Here is a 6,000-nt window from a genome sequence, read left to right as displayed (position 1 = left end):
TGAGTTTGTAAAGTTAGTGTCATTCTACTATTCCTGATTATGTTCAGGGCCGCCGCTACCATGTGTGTAAAGTGTGCATCGCACACGGACGGCCAACAATAGGGGCGGCCAAAAGCAGGCCACTGATGATAATACTTTTTTTAAAACGAAAATAAATTCAAAAAATTAAATAGTAATGATTCAGATATTTCTATAAACTCTAATATTCCAAACAATCTAAACAAAAATGCCAGAAAATGTTATTTATTATATGAACTGCCCTTTTGCAGCTGTAGTCATAAAGTAGTTCCGGGAATGCTTTTTATTTCAAAGTGGCTGGCGGATTTCGGACTTTAAGATATTTTTATCTACGTGGCCCATATGCGATTTTTTCAAATTCATTTTTTCATTTATGATTTGTTAAGAGAGTACGATACGACAATAGGATACTTTCCGAGAATTTAGATTAGTACTTGTTAAGTTGCTCTCATTGAGTAATAAAAAAGTCTTTTTTATTACCAGATGGTTTAAAAAATCTTTATTATTACTCGACGGTAGCTGTTATGATATTGTTCCTTTATGCTTATGTATTGTTATGGATAGGGTTATAGTTCAGGCTAAGTTGAGAATTTGATGATTTTAGACACGCTTTTCTTTTGCACACTACTGTATTTCAAATAGGCCTGGGTCCCGCGTACCAAAAAAAGTTGATTAATAGCAAGCTGAAAACTTGTTAATAGCTTAGCGGTGTCTAGTCGGGCAAACTTTGATGTACCGGAACACTAGAACAGGGGAAGTTTTAATTGTGGAACAGTTTAAAAATTTGGAACGTCAGATTAAAAAACGTCCCATGTATTTTGTCGAACAGAGCATCCAATTGATTTGTTACCCTTTCATTAAACTCTCATGCAAAAATCAGACTGATATTACTAACCAACATGATTCCTGTCATTTGACATGTTCTTCGTGTTCCACTCATTAAAATGCCCAGTTGGTGATAAACACCAGTCTGATTTCTGCATGAGAGTTTAATGAAATGGTAACAAATCAATTGGAAGTTATGTCCGACAAAATACATGGAACGTTTTCGTAGTCTGACGTTCCAAATTTTTAACCTGTTCCACAATTATAACTTCCCCTGTTCCAGTGTTCCCATACATCAAAGTTTGTCCGAATAGACACCGTTAAGCTATTAACAATTTTTCAGCTTGCTATTAATCAACTTTTTTTGGTACGCGGGATCCAGGCCTATATATTTAAATATAGTAACGAGATCAGAGCAATTATCATTCATATACGCGTTATGGTGTCCTGCACATTTCTTTAATTACTAGTACCTACGTTGAAACGACTAAAGTGTTGGAAGGAGGCGGCAAATATTAAGTTGCACACGGGCGGCCAACACTTTAGCGGCGGCCCTGATTATGTTAATAATAAATTCTATACATACATTTTTGTTTATGAATTACTACCTGTAATATTAGTTGTAGATTTTTTTAAACAATAAATAACTTCTTTATTAACAAAATACAATGTTTTTGAAGTTATACTTCTTTACGGGCGTAATGACGGTGAAATTTTATATGGAAAACCTAGCGACCGGGCGCATGCGCATTATAACTTTGTTCTGATTGGATGTGCAAATGACATGACAAAAATTATCCAATATGGCAGCTGTGGGACTGTGGTTTGGTTATAATGTATGCTTGTTGCGTTTTAAAATTTGTAGGAAGAGAAACAACAAACAAAAAGTTAGTTAATGCCTTTTTAAATAGTTTTCATATTATATTTTTGGACTTATTTACATAGAAGAGATGATTGTTGCATGCCAATGTGAAAGCTCATCAAACTGTGACTAATGAGTGCCGCAGATCTCGCTTATTCAAAGCTAAAGAATCTTTCACTGGTAAGTGTTTTATAAATAGTTGATCAAATTTTGTTATGATATTTGAACATAGCCACTTTGCACGACGCAAGTGATTGCGAAATTTATTAGTCGTTATACGGGCTCCGATACTTACCTTGAACCTACCAAAATACATAAGTAGTATGTAATACTTTTATTTACATCATTTGATTACCATCAAAATTTCTATCAATATTCACCTAATATATTGTTTTCTTACTATATGTTTTGTTGTATTTTTTCAATTCTAAATCATTTCAATTCAAAATCAAAATAATTTGATTTACATAAGTTAAAAATGTCAAAAGGTTAATCTGTTTAGTTAGACGATCTTCGCACATAATGACAAGCTGTCTCTGTGGCCAAGTTTTAATGCGAGTGAATCCCAATACAACGGAAATACCAGCCGCGTGGTAAGTTGGTTCGAATCCCAATAGAAACTTTTATTTTTTTATTTTTTTTATACATTTTATGATTGTAAGTATATTTATTATATAATTTTATTTTCAGAAAATACGTATTTAGTTAAAAAAATTTCCGACAATTAATGTTCAGAAATCATTTGTGGCATTTTTAATAAGTTTGTGTATGTTTTATTTTTTTATTATTTTAATTTTTGGCACTGTTTTAATAAAAATGTTTGAGAAGTAGTAAGTATAAATTAATTTAATATTTAAATAAAATATAAATAAAAAGTATATTAATTTCGTTTATAATCATATAATCATATAATAGAAGTATAACTTCTTACGTGCGTACAAAGTACACACACATTCTTTTTTATGTATTTATCATCTGGGCCGAATTTCGTATATACCGTTGCATAGAAATTTTGGTCCTGGGCCCAATTTCGTACACATTAACGGTTTGTTACCTGACTCTGGGCCCAATTTCGAATCGCCCATGGGGTCTACGTGTGAAAAAAAAAGAATGTGTGTGTACTTTGTACGCACGTAAGAAGTTATACTTGTATTATATAATTTCAAAGAAATAAATATACTTAACAGTTTATTTGTATTTTATTTAAATATTAAACTAACTTTCTTACCTACCACAATACCAAAAATAAAAAAAAAAGAATATAATTCGTCCGGGATTTGAACCCGGAACCTCTCGGTCTCCGGTCACACGCTCTCCCACTGAGCTATATTCCTTTCGCTTTGACAGGTTACAAAATTTCTCATACATACTGACAAATTTAATAGACCAAGTGAAGTATACAAAAATACTTTAAATATACTTACTATTATTATAAAATATCTTATTCCCGAGGAACACAAATCCAAAGACACAAAAATTATAATAAATAATACATTTACTAAAAACACTAATATATCCTTTTAATGACTTATTTGCGCTGACAGCGCTGATACATACATATCTTGAAGGATTAGCAACGAACTACATACTGTCTGTGTACGCATGCGCCCGGTATTATAAAATTTCACTCTCGATCGTAAAGAAGTATAATTTCAAAAAATAAAACCGAATACTTGTGCTTTTGAGGAGAACAAAACGATCTCTATAATAGACGACATGACCACGATGTCGATAAAGCACTTCTACTACAAATATCGAGATATCAGTATTTCGCACTATGGAATATTAGACAAAGCCATAAGTGAAAGAAAAGCCATCACAATGAAACAGCATTTTATGGGACCAATTCACCAGCAAAGAAAATAAAAACGTTGAGGTATGGTCACTGAAAAAAGAACACTGGCAACGCAGAGAGCAACGCAAATGGATTTTTGGAGAGAAGCAGCAGGAAGATCTAGAAGAGAAGGGATTAACAATTAACGCATTAGGAAAATAATGGGAATCAAACGAACAATCACGGATGACTTATAGACAAGGCGAAAACGGCGGGTTCGTTGGAAAAAAATATTCCCATGAGATTTTTTTGCATAATCACATTTGTAATACACCCCAGAATAAACTTCAAGAAGTCGCCCAAGAGAAAAGTGGTCCAAATTTTTTTTAACAATTTTTTTTTTAATCAAATTGAAAAAATTATAATTTTTGGTCTGTACAATTTTTTTTAGGTTTTTTAGACCATTCTGGACAAAAAAGGTCTGTTGTAGTTCTTCTCTAAAGTTGATGGTTTTCGTGTTATAAGCAATTTAAAATTTGAAAAACGCAAAATGGCCATTTTTAAGACTTAAGGGGAGGGTATGGTTTGAAATCAACATATCAAGCACATTTTTGTGAATTTTTTCGAAGCTATGGTAGAATAATTTTATTTTTAAATTAAATAAACATATTAAGTACAATTCAAAGAATATTTAAGAAAAAATTCAATCCAAAATATTGAAAAATAAGCCATTGGCGACAAATTTTGGCAGGCAGCTCAAAAAAAAATGGATTTTGCGGTGGACATCAGAACTCATCACTGGATCATACGAAACAAAAAATTCAAAAAGATTTAATTAGCTTATGAGTTTCGCGAGGTAACAACGTCGAGTTTTTTTTATTTTTAATGATTTTTGAATTTTTGGTATTACTCAGAAATCAAAAATACGAAAATTTTGATAAAAATTTTGTGAAAACCAACAGATTTAATATTGTTGAACAAAAAATAAGCACAAAACGAAAAATATCTCGACGTTGTTACCTCACGAAATGTCTAAAGAAAATCTATGCAAAATTTCAGGTAGATCGGTCAAGTAGTTTTTTAATTACAATGTCCACCGCATTTGAAAAAGCAGTTTTGAGAAAAATACGTATAAAGTTTTGACAACTGCATCTTCATCTTCTTATTTGTCTGCCAAATCGTAAAGTGATGAACATTGAAATATGTTTGTTGAATTGCGGAGTAATCTACAAAAGAGAAGGCGAACAGTTGTTTAACGTTTCTCACTACGCTCAAGCGTGCTGGCGCGAAGCCGCGGCAACGCGAGTCGAAGGTAGGGATATTCAACACCCTGTATCTCTGGTAATTTTACTCCGATTATTTTGAAATTTTCAGAGAGTATTCTTGAAAGTATGCACACCTCCCCCCCCCCTTAATAACTCGTTTAAAAATTATTATTATGAAAGTCAGAAAGTGACTAAATCAAAGTTTAAAGCCCGCTACATGATCCTGAAGAAATTTGTGTCATTGATTTATTACTAAGCTGTTATTCTTAATTATTGATAATGAGCCGTAAGAGCGTATTGACACGGCTGTAAATGAGAGTGCGAGTAAGATGCCCCATTGGACTGCCGGAATGGCATCTCTCTCGCACTCACCATAGACGGCCGCCTAATACGAGCTGGCGCTCATTATTATTACTTAAAAATAACAGCTTAGTAATAAAATTATGACAAAAATTTATTCAGGATCTTATAAACTTTGATTTAGTCACTTTCTGACTTTCATAATAATAACTTTTAACCAATTTATTAAGCCTTAAAATGGCCATTTTTCGTTTTTTTTCAATTTTAAATTGTTTATAACTCGAAAACGATCAACTTTAGAGAAAAATTACAAGAGACCTTTTTTGTCCAGAATGGTCCAAAAAACCTAACAAAAATTTGTACGGGCCAAAAATATTGATTTTTGCAATTTGATTAAAAAAATTGTTAAAAAAAATTGGACCACTTTTTACGTGGGCGACTTCTTGAACTTTATTCTGGGATGTTTCACGAATGTGATTATGCAAAAAAATCTCATGGGATAATTTTTTCTAACGAACGTTTTCGCCTTGTCTATTATCAACACAACAACTTATCTGGTTCGGACATATACAAAGAATGGATGAACAACAAATACCAAAGGAAATACCAAAATGGCAACCAGAAGGAAAGAGATAACAAGGTAGACCGAGAAAACGATTTATCAGAAGACACTAAGAAAATTTGGCAATGGTAAACAAATGATTTTACACAACAAATTACTATTCCAACAATCCCAAATAAGTTTCTATAGATGTAAGACATTAATTATTATTGTAACATTCACCGCTACTTTTGGACAGCAATTGTGTCACCTTCAAAACATTTTCTTGGGAATTTTTGTAACATGTTAATACTTTTCTTTTATCCCTCATTTTCATTCGTCACCTGTATTCGAAGACATTATAAGGTTCTTTTAGATAAAAATGGAAATACCACTCTGAAGAAGGATGACAAAC

Source organism: Diabrotica virgifera, chromosome 5 (genome assembly GCF_917563875.1).
Source record: "Diabrotica virgifera virgifera chromosome 5, PGI_DIABVI_V3a".
Taxonomy (NCBI): Eukaryota; Metazoa; Arthropoda; class Insecta; order Coleoptera; family Chrysomelidae; genus Diabrotica; species Diabrotica virgifera.
The sequence above is the reverse complement of the archived record's forward strand: the minus strand, read 5'-3'. Positions refer to the sequence as shown.